Here is a 23,584-nt window from a genome sequence, read left to right as displayed (position 1 = left end):
GTACCATAAACCCAAAAGCTCTTCTCAGAGCTACCCTACATCTGATCACTCACAATTATTATTTAACTCTAACATTTTTCACTAATTTTCAACAAAATACGCTACCGGGGCCGCTACCCGGTACGCGAACCGGGAGCTAACCTCGCGAATTTTTTTTTAAAAATGTTTTTTTTTCGCACATATAAGCCTCCTCAGCCACCCTCAGAAAACCTAGGGGGTCAAGATAACTCTACCGTGCCCCCTTCTACCCATTCTGAAAATTATTTGCCCTCCATCTTGTATCTTAATTCGACCGAAACACAAAATGGTGGACTCCCGGAACGCTTAAGGTCCGCGAACCGGGGCGCTCAACGGTTCGCGTACCGGGTCGCTCCCTGGGAAGCGCACCATCAAAAAAGGTGGGAAAGTAGTTCACACAAAAGCCACTTGAGACAATTTCACCAAATATAGATTAGCTCATACTACATACCAATCCCTACCATTTTCACAAATTTGATTGGAATTCCATTTAGCCATTTAGCCTGTAGACCTCTCTAAATACCGTGAGGTAAATTACTTCACAAAACACATCTGAAGTGTTGGAATTGACAACCAATTAAAATGTTACTTTCATTTTCTACTTTTTTTACCTGACATTTGATTGGTTATGTACCCGAATATATATAAAGGAAGAGAAGGAAACACAGCCATTTTGACTACTACTTCCTGGTGTACATTTCAATAGGATTTTCATTAATAACTTCAACTTCTTTTTAAAGGTAAGTTGTTATTTTTAAAACTGAAGTATATTGTGCACTTTAAGTTAATATGGCAAACTTTTTCTGTTAGTTATATACTATCCCTCTGTAGTACTTATAAATTTAGATACAATTTTTTATATTCCTACTTCCACTCTGATACTATACACTGCCCAAAGATAAATTCACTGTTAAAAACTGCCTATCTAAAATTAATCCCAACAGTGCCCTACCTCTACTAATATATATTTTTTTATGCAAATTTCAGGGAAAATGGAAAGCGAACAAAAAATTTCATTTGAAATTGTCCTTCCAGAGTCCAACACAGAAATCATTGATCCAAATGAGATTGAATTTATGGATGAAACTTGGGACCAAGAACTACTGCAATGTGTACAAGCAGTAGATAACCTCCTTGCAAATGAGGACATTTTACAACCTCAGAGACTACAATGTATATTCCATGATAATTATGAAATTTCTGACAATGAAATGTTAGAAAGTTTAATAAATTATGAAACACAATAAAAAATGCTTAAAAAATAAAAAAATAAAAAAAATAATCAACAAAACCAACAATCAATTAACATACAGCATTTGAAAAGTCTATCATTCATTTTTCATTGCAGTACGCTGCCCAGAACACTTCCCGGTTCGCGGACCGGGCGCTACCCACGCAAAAAAACAAAAAAAACATTTTTTTTTTTTTTGCCCCGCGGGGCCCTTTTAAAGCCTCCACATTAAACCTAAGGGGTCAGGGAGGATCTACTATGCCCCCTTATGGTTATTTCCACCTTTGTTTTGGCCTCCTTTTGTCTCTCAATCCTACCGAGAGACAAGATGGCGGCCGCTCCGGACTGTTTAGAATGTTGACAGACGCCGGATAACCAATCAGCTTCGCTACGCGAAGTTCCGGTACGCTTAAGGTCCGCGGACCGGAGCGCTGCCTGGAGCGCGCTTACAGATATATATCTTTTTTTAAACGTTAATTTCTCAAAATCCACTGGAGCACATATATTGAGACCTACAAAAGGCACATCGGGCTACCAGTCTCTACAATTTTGCCAAGTTTCGTGCAAATCCATTCAGCCGTTCGGGCTAAAAGTGCGACAGACCGCCCTATGGAAAACTCAATGTTAAAAACACGTTTTGGGACCCCCCTTTTTTCTCGGCCCCCCCTTGACGAACCCCCCCCAAATTTCCAGGGGCTGCTCAGAAACAAAATGTTCCATTTTCCAGAAAATGTCAGCCAATTCCGTCCACAAACGCCAAAGTTATTAGACATAGAATTTTCAAAAATCCCATAGGGAAAAAATCCTAACTATATATACCTACTGGCGACCGCCAGTAGGTAATAATACATATATATATACATATTGTGTATGTATATATTTAGATATAGTGGGTGTATATATGATTACAAATTATATATAATTTAACTAAAAATAAAAATAATAAACAATCATTATATTACTATTAAATAATCAACTACTTGAAATACATTAGAATTGATATTTATTAAAGAAACCAATATTTGTTTTCCTCTTTCTGGCTGATATTCTTTTCAATGATATTGTTGACAAATTATTGTTATTGTATTGTAATTGCGCAATGTCCCTTCCGACTCTCTAGAAAACAGAGTAGTTATTGACACCCACCTATAACATGTATGTAATGGATGTTTGCTTTTCTTCCCTTTTTTAGGATGTTAACCCTGCCATAGTTCTGTGTTTGTATTTTACCATGTCTGGTGTGTACAATGTTGTGATCATAAAAGTCGTTTTTTTTTACTTCAGCTGCTCAGAGACCTATATCTGTCTGACACAAGTAAATCAGGTGGAAGAATTAAGTATTCTCCTCTTTAAATGAATAAATAAGAATCCATTTACAACCAGGCAGTGTTGCTGAGCCCTCAAAGCCATCCTGGAATTCTAACATTTGATGCTCAGTTAACCTTGGGCTGCTGGTATGAATGACTCTAATGGGTCAGTGTGTGGAATACCAATCTCAACTGCATAATGTCCATGCTTCACAAAATTGAACATTCAAATTTGGTCCTAAAATATTTCTATAATTACCCTTGCTCCACTTCATTTTAGCCTTCACCATCAACCCTTCCCACATTCAAATGTTCCTCTTTCGAAAAGTGTTAATTCCATTGACCCTGCACACCCCGCAACCATGCCTGTGTGTGTTCTTTGATATACTTCTGCATTTAACCATAATATAAATTATGTGTAAACTGATAGAGGAGCGTATTTCCTAACTGTTAGTACTTCCTGAAGAGTACTGTTGGACCAAAAGAAAAAAATGCGATTTCTGAAAGTTGAATTTCCTGAATATTCATAAGATGATAATCTTTTTCTTGCCATGACTGTGGCATCACGTTTCACTTTGGTCCCCATATGTTTCATGGTTCACAGTTGCATTTATTAGCAAATAAATTAGGTGCAATAGTTATCTTTGATTAATATAGTTCCCATTTCTAGAAAATGTTCTTTTTTTTCATTTCATTCATGTTTTCACTATATGTTGGACTATCATAATTTACAGAATTGCAAAAATACCACTACTACTGCTACTACTACTAATACTAATAATAATAATACAAATATTAATAAGAATGTATTAATAGTAGAGTGAGGAAGTCCAAATGAACATAAATTAGTTGTCATTGCACTAGGAAAGCTAACCCATTGCTCAAATAGCTTGGTTTTCTGTTCTGCTAGACAATATCCTGTTAAAGCCACTTCCAGTATGTTTATTTTTCCTGTAGTCAAGCCACAAAAGTGTTTAACAATTTAATGAGCAGTTCTATGTTGGTTGTTTATCATTGTTTTCTTCAATGCTACATTTGGGTTGTGTAAGATGGCACAGTTTGAAGATGGACACTCTCGTCCTAGTAATGCTAAGCAACCACTCCGAAAATGGTGGACGTCTGCCACTCTTGTTAACTTGTTACAGTATTCTTCCAAAATTTTAGGGCTGCATTTTGTACTTTTTTCCCTGGTGCTGCCCACCTTATTCTTTTTGTGGGATTGAGGGGCAAATACACTTTAGGCAGTTTATTTTAGCTAATTATGAGGATGGAAGGATGCAGACCTTGCGACAATCAAAGTTTAATAAAAATACATGTTGGTGTCATTAAGAACAAGAATGACAATGCCAATAAGGCAGGCATATTCAGATACTGTTGGGTTCAGGCACACAATTACTATGTATACATGCACTGTTACTCATCTTGTGCATCCATTCATCCACCATCTTACTTTAGGGCTCATTACGATGGCGAAAGGCCCGCCACCGCCAGCCGTGCGGTGACTGGCCCTCCGCCATCGGACAGCAATTTTGCCCCGCCACATTACAATGACGGGTGAATCACTTTCCGACCGTAGCTGTAGCAAAGACCGCCAGCCACGCTTATGCCACAGGCAATCGTACTGATTGCCTGGCCCGAGCGGTCAGCATGCCTAAAATGGTGGTGGAATCTAGCAGGCACCCACCACCAAATTACGATGCTGGCAGTAGCCAGTCTTTCCATGGCAGTGAAACCACCTTGGAAAGGCTGGCAGGGATTGGTTTTGGGGGCCTGTTGTGGGCCCCCCTTGTGTTGGGGGAGGTGCTTGTGCACTGGGGGGTACCCATGGTACCACGTGCATTTCCCTGCATTGAGTGACAGGCACCGCTTTGTGCCTGCCACGTAGTGCAGGGAAAGGCACTACATGCATTTTTACTATTGCGGCCGGTGCTGCAACCAGCATCACCTGCGGCAATAGTAAACATGAAAGATGCGCCTGCGACGCTGGCGGTAGTATCGTAATTTCATACAGGTGGGTGGTCCCAATCACCAACTCAATGGCAGGCAGACTCAAGTCCACCCACCATCGTAATCACCCCCTTAGTCTTCATTCCCCCACCCGCACAATACAATAGAAAAACTTACACAAACTCAAAAGTCATATAGAAAACAAATTAAAAGAAGAAAAGAGGAAATAAGAAAAATGCTGCTTACACATGATAGCCTTCTGCTTCTAATAAAAAGTTAAATAAAAAGTAAACATAGCACAGGGCTGCGATCTTAAAATGATATTGTCCATACTCAAAACACAGTGTAATAATAGATCCCTAAGGTTCACCAAATATGTCAGCCCTATTGCATTTCTTGTAACTTCCATAATAAACAAATTAGGTCCTTAGCCTTGTTCATTGTCCTTCTATCATAACCACCTCAGGCCTGCGGTAGTGAGCATTAGCTTTACCACGAAACAGGCATCAGGCATACAGCCATACAATTACAAATATGTACACAATTATTTTGGCAAAACAATACATAGACCTCCGTAGGAGACCTTACAGGGAGTACAAAATTGCACAGAAGGATTTGTCAAAGGAGGTACACAAAACGAAAACAATTGCCAAATATGGTAATGTGTGCAATTCCATGTGATGAAATACTTGTCTTCTGGCTTTAACAACCCACCCATAAATGCATAGTGCCTTCAACATATGCTTTTCACAGAAGCGAAGGCAGGCCTAAAGCCTTTGTCTTACTCCTCATGATAAACAAACCATCCTTGGATCATTAGCTTCTCATCATAACCAACTGAGTCATACCGTGCTGAGCATACACTTTCTCAGAAACCAAAAAGTGTAATACAAGCACTATTTTTCAGGGGAAGTCCACATCTTCTGCCTATTCAAAAGTTTGCATTGAGGAAGATCAGTGCGTGGGTGGAGCCTATGCCCATTTTAAGTACTGCTCTTTTAAGCTCCTTCTCTGATGACCACACAAGGTTTAGTGATACCAGAACTATCAAGCCATATCTAAAACACGCATGTTTGGGTAGAACCCCAAAGCATGAGTAAAGATTAGTCCAAAAACTGAAATTCAAAAACATATTTCACCTGCTGCATGTCTAGGCACTTGAACTCCTAGAGAGAGTATAGAAGGTCATTACCAGGGAGATTAATTATGAAATATGACACATTTCCTATTAGAATATATGCTCTTCTGTATTTTCTTAAACTGCATTGTAGAAGGTTGAGAGTGAGATTACATGGGAAAATTTGGGTTTTAATACCTATACCATACTCTTCCTGACAACTGTCCTTTCACTTTGCTCTGAGCTCATTACCGATAAGTCATGTTGTGCTCATTCCCTTCATCAAAAATGAGGTGGAGTCCGCCTCCCAAGACAGAAAAGTACAAATAATGCAAGTAATATTGACCATCCCTGTAAGACTATATCCAGAATATTTACCTGACATTCCTACTGTTCTTTCGTCTGTCTAGACATGAGTAGGAAAAATGTCGTCTCCTGCTAGGCGGGAGTTGCTTGCATATTCCAGATTGCAGACTCCTGTGGGACTTGAGTTGGTTTTTATAGTAATGTTTTTCTCCCTGCCTGCTGGGCATGTAGGGAAGGGCGTGTTTGTCAGAGAAGCGGTTTGTGGCCATTTGTAGCTTCTGGTCATTCTGGGATTGACTTGTGGTAGCTGGAGGGAATGGTGGAGTCAGCATCTGCTTCACTTCTCGGTTCTTTCTGCATCCAAGAGTATTCTGGTGCATAGCCCATGCTCAGTTATTCGATTTTCTCTCAAATTCTTCAGGGCGAGGTAGTTAAAATGGAGTTTAAAGAAAGAGTTAAGTCCGCGTAGCAGATTTCTGATAATTTTGGAGATTCAAAGCTGCTGATTGTTATTTGGTTGATCCTGCGTTTCTGTGGGTCTGGAAGCAGAACACTTGGAAAGCATTTAAAAAAGAGAGAGCCTCTGGTTTCTCCTTCTTTTTCATATTCTTCGTCCTTCCCTCCTCCAAACAAAAAGAGTGCTCAGAAAAATGGGGGTGACAGACTAAATTACTTAATCAAGGACATCTTACTGTAGATGAAGTCTGATAAAGGGGCAGTTCCTGGAAAAACTGGGGGCTTTTTGTTGGATATATCGTGTGATTCTGATGAGGAGGGGCATGTTTCTGAAGAACAGAAGGGAAAGTATTTTGTAAATGATACGTTGCTAGATCTTAAGATTTTCCAGAGACATACAGCAATTCCAAAAGTTGGATATCCCTGTTCACCATCATATCTTGGAAGTTTTGAAGAGGAAATGGACATATCAAGATAAGATTACTGAATATATGTCATTATAACGCATGCGTTACATCGCATCCCATTACAACGCAATTTTTACCGCGACCATGTTGTTACATCGCATACGATTACATTTCAAGTCATTAAAACAACTTGCTGTAGGGATGCGCTGGACTTAGGAATAGCATCATTTACTATTCCAACTCCAGTTTGTGCAACAGCAGGGATATTTTTTTATTGTAAATCCAACAACTTCTGCCCGCTACAGCAAGTCGATGTCACAACTGTATTCACACAGGAAAGCACTCTCCCATGCATAGGGACAAGAGGAGGCCCTTTCCTCACTGCAAGTAGTTTCATGGCATGAGACAGCTGGTGGTGAGGAAACTCACAATATGCTTGACAGTGCCGCAGCGGCACCGCCAAGCATTTTGCAGCCTCAAGACTGAGGCCCTACGGCAGGGATTGTGGATTCTTGGCAGTTGCGGAAATTCCATGAAGGTCGGACCGCCATACTCATGATACAGCCGTCGGGCAGATGGTGCTGTTGTACACAACAATCACCACACCTCCATCACAAATTTGGTGGGCCTTATGACCGCAAAACTCATAATTAGGTCCTTACTCACTTTTAGACCAGGCAGCAGAATGTCTGTACACAAGAGGCTTCCGATTTACGTCCAAGATACATATGTATTGCCAGATTGGTATATGTTATGCTTATAGAAAGAATAGCTGTACTACAACCTGTAACTGCTCTATGAAGCTTGGTGAGCCATCCACGGCAATTTAAAGTGACAGTCCTATGTGCATAGCCAACTGGTATATCAATGCATGGCTTCCTACAATGAATGAATACTGGAGCACCTGCAAATGCCAACGACCAGCTTTAAAGGTTTTTTAATGTATGACAGAGAATTGTACGATCGTTTGAATGCCATCAGTATCCTGAGTGTAGAAAGTTATAGGAGGGATGAAGTGGAAGTTCTGTACAGAGCCATTGAGTTTATACCTGTAAAAATATCAATGACTTTGAGGCAAATTATCTGCCTGTCTCAGAATAATGTATGTAGCATGTGTCATATTATGTATACGAAGTGACAATGACAAGACGTATACCATGAAACCGCAAATTATGTCCTGTTTAAGTGTTGCTAACATTCTTTATTTTGATTACATTTTTGATCATCAACGGTTGGCAGATATATTCAGTCTTAAAGATCTAGTCAAGCATAATAACGGAGGTTGATATATATTAACTGTAATAGATGTATTGTCCAAGTACTCCTTTGCAGAAGTGCTAAGTGATGAAAGTGGTACTAGCGTCACCACAGCCTTTAAAGCCATCTTCAGAAAAGGGTGAATCCCTCAAAGCTGCAAACAGATGCTAGAAAATAATTTTTCAATAATTCCTTTCAGAATCATTTTGTAATGCACTTGGAGGTAAAAGCTGCTATTAGAGAGCGTTTTAACAGAACTTTAAAATCTAAGATGTGGAGCTATTTCATGGCCTACAACACCTACCAATATGTGTATGTTCTACAGGTGTTTATTTATGCTTATAACGCCAGTTCGCACAGAACTTCAAATCGTATCATGTACAGGTAGCAACCAATAATTCCTTAGTAGTGTGGAGAACTGTTTACAGGAGCTGTTTTCTGCAGTGGTAAAGAACACTCTTTTAAAAAAAGCTGTTCATGTTAGGGTTTCAAAGTTGAAAGGGGACTTAACAAGAGGGTACCGGCAGACTTCTAGCGACAAAATATTTAGAGTGCACAGTGTGGAGCTTAAAGAAGGTATATATATTTACAGGATAAAGTACTACAATGGCGAAACGGCATTGGGTTCCTTTGGCAATGAAGAGTTACAAAATATACCAGACAATCCAAACAGGGTGTACAAGGTTGAAAATATTCTGGACCGGAAAGGTAGCGTGGCTAACAGACAGGTCTTTGTCAAACGGAGGGGGTGGCCGGAGAAATAGAACAGTTGGGTGCTTGCCAGCTCCTGCAGGGTGTGTGAATATGGGGGCTCTCTGAAGGCGACAATATGATGGCAACATAATGTTATCTTACCTTGCCATCCAACGGCTCTAAGAACATTTTGCCCCGTTAATCAAATGTCTAATTATACTTTGGACCTGAAAGGGGACTGAGAGGTAGCCTTAACCGAAATTCAATACCCAAGAACGTGGAATACATTCACAATGCTTGAGGCCAAATTGACCATAAAGCATGATTAGGACCCATTGAGCATCCACGCTGGCTTTCCTTGCGGCTAATACCTCAGCGTTGTGGCGGTTGTCGAGGCCATCAACAAATCCATAGCGAGCATCGAAACTTATTTGAATATTCAGCAAGTATTAGATAACATTAGAAGGAAGGTGTTTCCTAAAGCTCCAACTCGCAATACAGAGTTTAGCTGCATGGGTAAATTAAGAAGAGTTTTAGGAACAATACAACATATAAAAATACAGGTAGAGTCGGACCATATGTGCCCTAATGTTAATGGAGGGTCCTATATGTGTATAGTTACATTGTAGAGCCACGGAAGATAGGGGATAGTTATTCACTATTGTTAAGATGTGTCCAGGTGAAAGGGGAAAATAACAGTGATTAATATTCAATATATCAAGCCTGACTACGTAGCAATTTCTAAAATTGATTTGACACTTTGATGGTCAGGATCTTCGATGATCAATCTGAGCCGGTGTCCTTTAAATACAGGAAAGTTATTGTTAACCTTGATTTGAGACTGCGATATGACAGCGAATGTTAACCTCACTTATAGATGCCAGACCAGATATGGAGAGCCACCATTCTTTCAAAGGGTCCCTGTTATATATTGCACGAGACTTGGATATTTTTTCCATAGTTTGTTTGGAAGAGCCGTGCCTTTCTTTAGAAGAGGCTATGAATTTGCGAACCCAAACATTAAAGTGGCTGCTTCAAAAATTGCCCAGAATGTGGAGGAATCTGTGATTTTTGATGACGCCAAACGTATGAACAAACAACCCCAAGAATGAATGGGACTTGTGCATAGGCCAAGCGCAAGTATTAGAAGGAACCAAAGGTTTTAGAGGAGTACGGATCTACCGGCTTCCTATAAAAAAGGAGTCTCTCTTCAAAAAGTGCTCACAAAAGAAGATTTGTAAGGCGGAAGAGCACCTCAAAGAACAAGAGAGCACCCGTCAGCGTGAATAGGTTTTAAAACCTAACAACCTAAAACATGGCCTTTGTACATTGCGAATCAGGAGAATGGGCCAAATTAAAGTTAGGCTTGTTTTCTCTAAAGCCCATCAGACCAGTATCAAATACAGTTTTTTCATGGAAGTAGCACCTCTAACCGATTTAATATCATTGGTGTTAATAGCGTATTTTGTGTTATTGTCCACGGATATGTATCTGGATCTCAACAAGACTCTTCTGTATCTTGTCTGCAAAGTCATAAAAGTGGACAGTGCCAGTAATCCGGCCGCCGTTAATGTGGTGACGATTGCTTACCCCATCGTGATCATGTTTAATCAGGTGGACATTACCCTTGGATATCAACTCATCACGCAAAGTGATAACATGTATGCCTATAGAGCCTACATCAAGAGAATTCTAAATTGCAGCTTCAACGCCCTAGACATGCAGCTTTCAGCAGGGCTATTCTACAAGGACAGTTATGCACATTTTGAAGACAAGGAGGTGGACGGTGACAATCAAGGCTTTGTAAAAAGAGCAAGCTTTGTTGCAGGCAGTGGTCAGTTTGACTTTCTCTGGCGTTTACCTTCAAAACTTTTTTTCCAAGCTAAACTGCTCATCAACGGTATTGACATTAGGATGAAACTTAACAGAAACAAGGACTCGTTCTGTTTCATCAGGGGGATGCGGAACAGTATAATCTGTAAGGTGGAAGAGAACCTTGAAGAACAAGAGAGAACCCATCAGCATAAATAGTTTTTAAAACGTAACAACCTGAAACATGGCCTTCATTAATTGCGCATCGGGAGAATGTGTCAAATCAAAGTTAGGCTTGTTTTCTCTAAAACCCACTCAGACCAGTATCAAAAATAGTTTTTCATGGACGTATCACCTCTAACCTATTTAATGCACTTAGCGCCAATAGTGTTTTGTGTGTTAGGGTCCACTGATATGTATCTGGATCTCCATAATACTCTGCTGCATCTTGTTTGTAAAGTCATAAGAGTGGGCAGTGCGAGCATCCTGGCCGCTGCTAAAGTGGTGACAATTGCTTACCCCATCGTGATCATGTTTAAAAAGGTGAACATTGCCTTCGGTGATCAACTAATCACGCAAAGTGATAAAATGTATGCCTGAGGATCCTACATCAAGAGAATTCTAGATTACAGCTGCAATGCCCTGGACATGCAGTTTTCAGAAGGGCTCTCCTACAAGGTCACTTATGCACATTTTGGAGACAAGGAGCTGGACGGTGACAATCAAGGTTTTGTAAAAAGAGCAAGCTTTGCTGCCGGCAGTAGACAGTTTGACTTCCTCTGGCATATACATTTATACCTTTACTTCCAAGATAAACTGCTCATCAACAGTATTGATCTTCGAATCAAACTTAACAGCACCAAGGACTCGTCCTCACTCATCAGCGGTGATGTGGCACAGTATAAACTGGTTATACTGTCTGCTCGTTTGTTTGTAAAGAGAGAGAACGTGTCCACAACTGCCAGACTGACTCATGTTTAAGCCTCACAGCTATTGAACACCATTTACGCCATTGAAGGAGAAGCTCTGAAGATATTCAGCATCCCAGCCGGTCCCAGATTAACCCAGCAGCAAAGTTGATTTTTGGGGCAACTACTGAATCTTATTATCATAGGTTTTGTTGATGACACAGCTTTTAGCAGTCTCTATACCTCAAACCCTTTCAATTCAAACACTAAAACATCAACTATATGGCGCAATTCTATGAGGGGGCTATGATTCCTTCATTATCGCACACACGCAGCTTTGTAGATGCTAATTTTATCAAGGAATATCTGGGCCTTGGTTTCCATAACCCAGAAGCACCTGCCTGACTCAGAGTCGTGTCAAGAGAAGGATATGGGACTGGCTACACGCTGTTCACTTTCAATCTGACCTCTGACATGGAGGATGGCGACCACTACAGCTTCAGCATAAATGGAGATCTAAAAGCAGAAGCATGTTTTAGCCAGCCCTTGGCTACCAATGTAAATATGGTTGTAATCTCAGTATTCTAAAAGCATCATTCAGATCAAGCACGCCCAAAAGATTTTGTTTGACTATCTGTAAAATGGATACTGTTCCAATTCAGGATTTCTTAAGCTGTCATAAATACGCTAAAAAGTACTTTTAAGTGTTTTTCTAAGTGACACTCTACCTGGTGAAATAGGGTCGGAAAGACCCCGTACACTCATCTATAAGTAACACAGATCCAAACTACATGGAAGGAACTCACTGGGCGGTCCTGTATTTACATAAAGACAAAGTTACAGTTTCGCAGAAGAGAGTCCTTCCCCAAGCACCAATACAAAGCCTATTTTCAAGTATGTAAAAAAGTTGCTGCGAGGATGGAGTATAACAAAATACAGGTACAGGATTCTTTTGCCATTACATGTGGGGAGCTTTGTATAGTTGATATTATAAATCTTTATTCGACTATGCAGAATAATCATAAAAGATAAAAACACATGTTAAAAAAGAGCTCAGATATACTTAATATAAAGAAGCACAAAAACATTTAAAACCATTTTTAGACACAAACCAATTCAATTCATCCTATTTCAAATATGCACAGTCTCATAAAATCTCATTAAAATCAGGACCCTGGCCGGACATGTACATCGTTAATACTATGCACACATTATTTTATTCCAATGTAATGGACCTTTTAAGTAGCCGATGACCGCCTTCATCGCCACCTGATCTTGTAGTAGTTGTGAAAATAAAAAGGCAGGTTGATATTGAGTGAAGCCCCTCACTTTTAAAAGTGGTAATAAATATCTTCTGTGGGGAAATTTATGGTATTTAAAAAATAGGACCAGCTGTATTAGGGTCTGGGGAAACAGTCATTGCAAGTACAAATTAAAAGGGCAAGGGGATCAAACTGGCCCGCACAGAAGCAAATCATCGTACGGATAGTGCCCAAGCAAAATTTGCTAAGTAAGGATCTATCCGTAGGGTGCCTAACTGTTGTGGGATAAATTTCAGGACCACTAACAGATTTCAGCATCAAGAAATATCTGATGGAGTTTTTCGTCGGCAGCCTAGCTTCCCTTTCCTCATTGGCCTTATTTAAAAAAAATCCATTAAGTTTCTACGATTGCTCTTTGTAAGGAGGTGTGGCCCATCAAAGACATCCATGCGATAGAGGGACTAGGCAACCGATTTAATGTAATTAATCCACGGTATGTTAACACCATATATGCATTCCATGCAGTCCTCAATCACATACCTATTGAACCACAGGCTCGCATTAGCCCAAACCGAGATCCATAATAACAGTGGAGCCAGTTTAACCTGGACCTCCACATATTTTATACCCAATTCATCATGAGTGACAAATGAGGAACTGTTTGGACCCACCCCCAGGAGCTTCCTACAAAAGCAGTCCTCTTCCAGCAGAATTCCTTTAAAATTACGGTACCCCCAAATAGCAGCTCCGTCGGTCAGGACTGGGAGGCACTTCATTTTAAATATTTGTAGCAGGTGCAGGACTGGCTTATTGCCTACTGGCAAGGACAATCTGAATAAGGCACAGCAAGCTTGGGTGAATTTAGTGAAACAGCTAGAGATACAGGGGAGCCAGTTGTTCTGGTGGTCAAAAGAAATCCCCAGATAGGGAAATGTGGAGACCCTGGTAATATATTGCCCTTTGATAACAATAGGCCTAATCTTGGCTGTCCTCCTCACACAGACTATATAGTGCGTCTTAGAGATGTTAGTATCTAGGTACAGGTCATTCATAAACTTCACAAACAGATCCACTAGGAGTTTTAGCCTGTTAGCCGTTTGGGCCATCAGTACGGCATCTTTGGCATATAGCAAGGACAGGACCCTCCTTGTATTTACCATGGGCAAGTCCACTCGATATTTGCCCCAACATGTGTTTAGACTGTTAATATATAATAAAAACAGCAGTGGGGCCAACACTCCTCCCTGCCAACCCCTCGTGGAAGGCCAAAAGGCTCAATAGTATCCCCCTCAGTGCTGAATCTAACACAAGCATTTACATCCATATGCAGAGCTCTCCGAAAGTTGACCATGTCCCCATCACCCCAAAGATGTCCCAGAGCATGGACCTGTTGACCCGATCATAGGCTCTGCTAAGATCCATAAATGCAAGGAAGAGAGATCCCTGCTTTGCTATGACGTATTTCCATATAATAAGGTTGAGGTTCAGGCAAGGTTCCACAGTGCCCATCCATTCTCTGAATCCATATTGGACGGGCATATGATGTCTTTAGCCCGACCCCAGGCTTCCATTCACTGAATAGCAATACGCCCTACAACCTTTACCACTGAACATAATGGAGAAATTGGTCTGTAGCAAGTGGGGCCCAGTCGATTCCCCTTCTCAACCCCTTCGCTGCTGGGCCTCCTCCCCGTACTTAGCCTTTTTTTGGCTATTTGGGGTCATTTGCGCTTAGGCCCCTGTAACTTTTTGATCACAAAAGGTATCCATGCCAAATTTGTGTCCTTTTTTCCAACATCATGGGGATTCTAAAGGTACCCACGGTTAGTGGATTCCCCTGGAGGGGACCAAGAAATTAGCCAAAATACAGGCAAATTTTGTTTTATTTGGGAAACATTGGAAAGAAGGGCTACAGATGAAAGCGTCTGTTGTTTTCCCTGCAAATGGTATCAAAAAAGGGATTGTGGTGCTGAAATCACCATCTTTCCAGCTTTCAGGGACAAGCAGAATTTTGTAAGGAAACCCTATTTTGTTACACAGTTTTGGCATTTTTCTGGGACATAGTCTATTTTTGCTATTTGTTTGTGCTTTAAACCTCCTTCGAGTTATGGTAGAAATTGGTATGAAAGCAATAATTGATCCTGGAAAGCTATACATTTTAGAGCAGTAGACACAATTCTGAATTCAGAAAAAGGTCATTTGTGTAGATCCTTCAAGGTTTCTTTATAAAAAAACTACCTGTTGAATATAGAAAAAATTGAAAATTAGTTAAAAAAAACCAACCAATTGTGTCAACAATTTCACCTGTAACTTCTTCTAATTATCACAACTGTTTAAAAGCAACATGCCATTACATCCATTATACCTTTCTGGTTGTGGGTCTTGACTTGTAGGTTCACCAAGAACCCGACGGACCCAGAGCCAATAACTGAGTAGTGTCTTGCAATGGTTTTTCATTATGTACCGGGAATGTATCAATTCATTTAGGAAAATATATACATGGAAAAATCCGTATGAGAGACACCTATGTATTTCTGAAATTGGATTAAAATATAGAGTTTAAAAACAGTAGATATTTGCACATTTCTGAAATTGTGAGTACCCATACTGGCATGAGAATTATAGTTCTTTTTTCAAAATTACTTCTTTTTTGGAAGGCAGAAATGCATCGAAAGTCCATAGGTAAAAACAGTTGCTCTACAATTCTGTGTTACCCGATAAAAATGGTACATCAGTTGTGTGGTTAGGACTGGTGCCCGCGACAGGAAACGGCTCAAAACACAACGTGGACACACCACATTTTTACAGTGAAAACTGACCCTTTTTTTGCAAAGTGCCTAGCTGTAGATTTTGAACCTTAGCTCTGCTGGCACCTAGGGAAACCTACCAATCCTACACATTTTTAAAAACTAGACCCCCAGGGGAATCCAGGATGGGGTGACTTGACTGGCTTTCATCAGGTTCTATTACCCAGAATCCCTTGCAAACCTACAAATTTGTAAATTTGCAGCTGTAGATTTTGAATCCTAGCTCGGCTGGCATCTAGGGAAAACTACCAAACCCATACATTTTTGAAAACTAGACACCCAGGGGAATCCAGGATGTGGTGACTTGACTGGCTTTCACCAGGTTCTATTACCCAGAATCCCTTGCAAACTGCAAATTTGTAAAAAAGAAAATGTGCCTGTCATGGGTACTTTGCCTGTCATGGGTACTTGTTAAGTGGGGTAACCCTGTAAACTTCAGAACCTGGGCGGGTAGTTAAACGAAAGACAATGGTTCTGTCGGAAGGGACATTTCAATTAAACACCATGCTTAATCATTAGATGTTCACAAATATAAAACACTGATCACAAGCAAAGAGGAAAAGCTTTTTTTGTATTTAACTTTTCAAGAGATTTGAGTTATGCATTGAATCAAATATACTGTCCAAAATACACAAAACACATGGACTGTGAAAACAAAAAATGTTGTGACTGGTGACTAGGTGTTTACAAGTGATAGAACATATATACATAAACGAGAAATTTTTGGGGGGAAAATTCCCACTGCATAACACAATAATCCCTGGAGAATTAAATTATTTCTTTGGTTCAAAGGGATATTTTGCAGATAGATATGTGCACAGAACGTCGACGTTTTGACCCTGGGGGCGATGCGCTGATTTATGTGTATCCAAAGCAGGTCTTCATCAGGACTGGGTTAAGGTTGGACAGCCTTATTGTTAGGTGTATGATTCATCTGGTCTTCTATTGGGGACGGTGCAAGTCAGCCGACAAGCACATGTAGCTCTGTGTTGCTGTCTGGTTCTTTAATTGGTGATGATTCTTGTGTAACAGCCGTTGGAAGGATATTTAGGACTGTGGCGCCGTGGCGATTTACTCAGGCGTGAAGGCAGCTTCTGTCTGTCTCCGTCAGATCCTTAGTGAAGAATGCCTAGCTGTAGATTTTGAATCCTAGCTCTGCTGGCACCTAAGGAAAACTACCAAACACATACATTTTTGAAAACTAGACATCCAGGGGAATCCAGGATGCGGTGACTTGACTGGCTTTCACCAGGTTCTATTACCCAGAATCCCTTGCAAACTACAAATTTGTAAAAAAAAATTGCCTGTCATGAGTACTTTGCCTGTCATGGGTACTTGGGCCTCCCACACGAGTGAGGTCCCAATTTTATCGGGAGGCCAGGGGAAGCCCAGTGATGCCACAACTTACCCACACAAAAAATGCTTGGAAAAAGTGATTTTTTTCAGCTAAATTTCAGGTTTGCAGAGGATTCTGGGTAAGAAAATATGGGGGGATCCACACAATCCATACCTCCCTTGAATCCCCTGGGTGTCTATTTTTCAGAAATGCGTGGGTTTGGTATGTTTCCTCAGCTGGCCACCTAGCATGGGGCCAAAAACCTGGGGGACCCCCCTTGCACAACCAGGTTATTTTGTGTTAGGCAATTTTGATGTTGCCTCAATATGTTTTGGTCCCTTGCCTGTCGCAGGTACTTTGGCCTCCCTCACAAGTGAGGCACCATTTTTATCGGGAGACCTGGGGGAATGCTGGGTGATAGGAAATTTGTGTCAGCCCAGTGATGCCACAACTTTCCCACACAAAAATTGACTGGAAATAGTAATTTATTTCAGCTAAATTTCAGGTTTGCAAGGGGTTTTGTGTAAGAAAACGTTGGGGGATCCACACAAGCCACACCTAGAATCTCCCGGGTGTCTATTTTTCAGAAATGTTTGGGTATGGTAGGTTTCCTAAACTGGCCCCTGAGCACAGGGCCAAAAACCCAGGTGACCCCCCCTTGCAAAACCAGATCATTTTGTGATAGGCAATTTTGATATTGCCTCAATATGTTTTGGGCACTTGCCTGTCGCAGGTACTTGGGCCTCACACACAAGTGAGGCACCATATTTAGTTCAATGTTTCTTCCACCAAAGAAATTTGTTTTTCAATTCCTCCAACAGCCCCGGTGAGATAGCTAAGCAAAGTCCAGAATTTATAGTCTTGCTATGAGATTTCGAAAAGTGGCTGGCTGTTGTCTTTCTTTTTCCATTTTGTTTATCTTTGTTCCGTCCAGCCAACACAGGAAGTTCAAGTTACCTTGTCTAAACCACACAAGGCTCTGATACTCTAACAATGATATCTGCTTGCCCCAGCATCTATGAGAGGTATAGATTTTCTCTGAACTTGCCCAGAAACTGGCCAAAGGAAACATCAAAGTATATTATGATTAAAAAACAAACAAACCGGCACCTCCCTTCCATTGCAGACGAATACCACCATAAGGATTCAAACTCATACTGGTGAATTAATTGGATTAAATCGGAGAATCTGTTTTAAGCTCCCAGTACCTGTTCACAGGGCCAAGGGGGTGGCCCGGCCCAGCATACTCTGGTCTATGGCAGGTCAAGAAGGTCTCTAACGCCCCGCGCGCATCCAGCAACACCGGACCGGCTCTGAGTTCTTATCCAGTCTGCCCACCTCCAGGGGCCATAACAAAGTGCTGCAGTGCAGTTGGGTGGCCAAGGACAGGGGCAGTGAAAAAAGTGCTGGTGCAAATGATGCAGAGAGGTCTCCCCAGTTTATGTCATTTTGGCTGTGCTTGGATTCAGAACCTTTTCTTGTTTTGTCATCTCTACAACATCTATAAAGTGCTTGCAAGCTTTTTTAAGATCATTACATCTGCCTGACAGTAAGCTTACAACTGTAGAAAACTCTCTTTCTCCACCTGCATCAACACCGTAGCAGTCAGGCAGAGGCATGGTACCCGCCTAATTCTGATTAACCTGGGTGTTAAAAAAATGGGGGATATAGCTTTTAAAATCTGGAAAAACAAAGGCTTTTAGGAAATTATTAAATTTCATGGGCAGAAATGTTAAAGTATCTATGAACCTTATATGTAAAGGTACAGCCAATAGAAGCATCAATTTGAAGCCCTGTGCGATGAAACCTACAGGCATTTTTTCCTGATTCATATTTTGCACACAAAAAATGAGTTATATGCTATTTGAGTTATGGGTCATCATGGTATACCTTTTGAATTTTGTCTGGATTAAAGTGCTATGGAATTCTTTCACACGAGAAGGGCATTCAAACTCCTAGTCTTCATTAGAAGTGGTTTACTGATAGAATAACGACCCCCAAAAGACCCCATACACAAATATCGAGTTGTAAATACATAACATCCTATATTTATAATGGTACGTAAGAAAATATCGAGAAAAAAATATTGATGTAAAAAAATATTGATGTACAAAATATCTATTTTAATATATATAAAACATAATGCTAAATATATTAAATAATACAATTAACTTTAAACAAATGATTTAGAGATAATGTAATTTTTTTTTCTGTGAGGTCCAGGGCATCTATAAACCTGTTTATACGGGAACTACCCATCCATTACTGCATTCAAATCTCCTCCCACAAGTAGTTCTCCCTCCGGTAGGCCCAATAAGAATGTGCTGAGGGCCGGGAAGGCCACTGAGTGGAGGGCAGGGGGGATGTACACCGATACGATATCAAATCGTTTACCCTCCCATTGTCATGATATGGCCCCGAATCGTCCCTGTGCCTCCGTCTAAGTACGATGTATGATTAGTGGGAATCGCTTACGCACTAATATACCAACCCCTCTAGAACCTGTTAAAAACTCTGAATGTGCAACCATTTTGTGCCCCCAGTGATCCATAGCCTTACACGTCGAGCCCAGCAAATGTGTTTTTTGTAGTAATGCCACTGCTGGGGCGGAGCGTCTTAAATATTGTAACACCAGACCTCTTTTGATTTTATTCCCCAACCCATGTACATTCCAAGTAAGTAAAGTCATGGGAGACACTGGGGTTGCGGAGGGGACGTCAGTACCTGTGTTGTTGCACACCAACATTGTTTCTGCCGCCATAAACAATACAGCTTTTCAAACCTTCCCCAATGTTACGCACCCTGTCAGTGATATCATGTGTATCTACTTCAACTCTTAGCCCTGGACATAAAACAACAAAACTTTGAACAAAACGCAAAAACCTTCTTCTTTCCTCACCCTCACCTCTTTCCGTTTCCTTGCTCTTTTAGAAATCAGAACAATCAGCCCTCCAACCCCTTGTATCCTCCCCAGTAACCCTTACTACCCCCTCCCTGCTCCCCTGCCTGTGGATTTAGAACTACCCACCCCCAAACATGGCAGAGTGCCTCTATCCCCCAAACATGCTATAAACACTGAGGGAACTGGTCCCCCCATCCACATACATCTTACACTTTCATCAAGAACCACAGCCGTTAATCCAGTATAAAAGATTAAACAATATCATGGCATATCCTTACAGTCAACAAATAAATCAAATCATATGCCCGAGCATATCAAAACAGAGTAAGTCCATAAATCAGTAGAATCGCAAGCCCTCCTCCCCCATTCCCCCACTACTTGCGCAGGTCTGCAATACCAGGTCCCACAGCAGTACATAAAGCTGCATCATTCCTGGTCATCCAATCTACTCAACTCCATCGTGGCCTCCGTTGCCGCCTCCTCTAATCGAGTATAATTCTTCATCCCAGTTCTGTCATGGCGATTTTGGTTCCGGCCCCCCACGGTAGTCCAGCCCTCCATCCAGTCACAGACCGCTTCCGGCGAGTCAAATAACTATGCTTTACCATCCTGCTCTATTCTCAGTTTTGCTGGGAAGAGCATTGCATATTTGACTTCCCTGTCTCTCAACTCCTTTTCAACTGCTTGGAAACTGGCCTGGACCTTGGCCGTGAAGTCCGGGAAGAGAGTCACTTCATATTTGTCTATTTTCAGCGGGGGGCCGGACTTAGATGTTTGCAATATAATGTCCCTGTCTCGATAGTTAAACACTCTGGCGATCAGTGGCCATGGGGGCGCGCCAGGCCGAGTTCGTCCGCCCGGAACCCTGTGGGCCCGTTCTATAGAAAAATAACTGGACAACCTTTTAGGTTTCAGGTGTTTCGTGATTAAGTCCTCTACATAGAGATTCTCAGCCGGCCCCTCCGTCCGTTCCGGAACGCCCAGGATTCGAATACTATTTTGGCGGGCCCGTCCTTCATAATCATCCAGTTGTTGCGCCATTCTGACCTGCTTTTTCTCCATTTCCCACATCTGATGTTGGAGTTCCGAGGTGTCCTCCCGCAGTGCGGTCGTCACCACTTTCAGCTCCTTCACCTCTTCATCCATTTTTCTGAAGTTGGCTCTGAGCAGCGAAACGTCTACAGTGACTGAGTCCACTGAAATGCGCATTCCACTTATGGCTGCCATAACATCATGGAGAGTTGGCTCCGGTCCGGACGGCGGCGTCTCCCTCGATCCTTCTTTATTTGATTTCGGCGAGTCACCTTTTTCTCCTCCCTTAGTCCAGGCAAATTTTTCCAATTGCCTATGGGTGCTAGTTTTTGATCCCCTGATTCCCACCGCCATTTTCAGAAATGCTTTAGGAGTCTCACTGGTGGGTGGATGGAGCAGCCAACTTCAACACCATTCACCTAGGACTGCGACTAATTTGTGTTTGGTCTAGCCTCCCGTCATACACCTCCTCCGTTGATATATCCACAGTCTCTGTTGGTCGCCCTGCAGTCTGGAGGCGCGGTATCCCCGATTTATAAAACCAGTAGCCGGTCTAATCGTAGCAAAGCTCAATATTAACCGCACATTCCAATGTCACGTCTATTCACCATGGGCCATATACTGGCTCTCGATCAAGTCTACAGGGCCATCTGCCCCATGTATAGGTAGAAATGTCTAGTTGACCCCACAGTGGCACAGGCGGGCAGCAGGTCTGCAAAATTTCCTACAGAGGGGGTGGCGGGGGGCCCTCAAACAAAGATCAATAGTCCAGGTCAAATAATGGCGGAGCTCCGTTTGGACACGTGGGGAAATGGGGGAATCAGGCAGGCCACCACGATGTTTACAGCCTATGTCCAACGGTAGTAGCATCAGGCATTACAGCAGGAATTAAACCTCCAATCTCCCACTTTTCTATGCAGTCTGTAACTAGTTCCCTTTAATAAGGGAGGAAGAGGGGGGGCGAGCGAACTCCAACAGCCCCCCGTTCCCCACTGCACCAAGGTCTCTGGACTGGCCTGTGAGGTCGGGCCAGGGCTTCCCCCAAAAAGTATCTGGAATGGGCCCAAAAGCCGGGGTCTCAAATATGGCCGTCCCTCGGCATCGCGTCGCCACCAAAATCCCTTTGCAATGTGGGGCCCGATATTCCCTTAGCCGATTCTCCTCCTATTCCCACCGCTCACTTGCCGGCAATCTGTCACCTGCAGGGGCGACTCAATGACACCCGAAGCCTCCCAAACCTGTTTCGTCCCCTGTGGCCGGCACTCCGGCCTCCATCACCGGTTCCGGCTAGGCCCCAAAGCCGGGGCCTCGATTACTGCCTTGCCCCGGAACCCACACCCCCTCTCACCCGACATCGCAGGGAATGGGTCTCCTTGGCGCTCCGTGCCGCGTCCGTCAGCTCTCTCGCTCTGCACTGGAATCCTGCAGCTCAGGGTCGCCAATGCCGCATGTAGGGGGCACCACTAGCGCCGACCTCTCAGAGCCGCCCCATACCGTGGGCCGCCGCCACCATCTTATCTTCTCCGGCTCTCAAAACTTCGGCGGTGTTTTTCTGCAGATCCGAAGGTGCGGGCCCCATAAAACACACTCCGCTACCGTGGGGGGATTATCCGACAACCCTCAGCTCGATTCTGGGCTCTGAACTCGGGTTTTATCGGCTGTATCACAGTCAGGGTGCCGTGGATGGGCGAGAGCTCGTTCAGGCAGCAGCCATCTCTCTCGGCTGCTAGCCACGCCCCAGATATAATGTACATTTAAAAAAAATATAAGAAATGTAATTGAAAAAATGTAAGAATACATATCTAAAATGTTTTATATATATATATATTCACTGAGAAAACCATAGGTTTCACACCACTTATAGTTAGCTGAACATTTTACTCATACAAAACCATTGAAATTCACACGTTATAGTTAGTTGGACTCACTATAACTCGCGCGCCCGCAATCCACTGCTGATGATGTCACATATTACATCATCCATGACACGGTCAGTGACATCACTGATGACATCACTGATGACATCTCAAATGACATCACTGATGACATCACTGATGACATCTCAAATGACATCACTGATGACATTATCCACTGACTGTGTGTTTCTGTAAAGTTTAAATATGTTTTACATATTCAAGAATGAGTGGGTGTATAAGTGTCTGGATGAAGGATTTAGTTGGTGCGTGACTGACTGTATGAGTGAGTGATTAAATGTGTCTTACTGAATGCAAGGGTTAGTGACTAAACTGTCTGAATGTGTGCATCAGTATGTCTGTTGTTGTGTAAGCTGCTGCATGTGTTGATCAGTAGCTATATAAGTGGCTATATGGGTTATTGATTGGTTGCCCAAATATTTTTATGGGAGACTGAGTGTGTGTGTGGGTGGCTGGGAGGTGTGTGACTCTGTGCATAGATGTGTGAGCAGTTGATTCACTAGGTGTATGGGTTCAAGAGTGCATGAGGAAACAGCTGTATGGGCGGTTGACTGTATGCATGGGTGTGTTGGTGAGTGAATGGATATCTCAGTACTACATGTCCAAGTAAGTACATATGTAAAACACAGTGCATGTGAGAGTTGGCATATATAAATAACTATACATGAGAGCCAGTGATTGTGCGAGTGGCTGTATGGATCAATGTGTACTTGTATCAATGATTGTATAAGAGAATAAGTATGTGTTAGTATATGTTTGTATAATTAAGGTGTTGTCTGTATAACTGTATAGATGTGGAAATGGGAGTGTGATTGATTCTTTGCATAACTGACTAAGTGTGTGAGTAACTCC

Source organism: Lissotriton helveticus, chromosome 1_1, assembly GCF_964261635.1.
Source record: "Lissotriton helveticus chromosome 1_1, aLisHel1.1, whole genome shotgun sequence".
NCBI lineage: Eukaryota > Metazoa > Chordata > Amphibia > Caudata > Salamandridae > Lissotriton > Lissotriton helveticus.
This window is presented reverse-complemented; position numbering follows the sequence as displayed.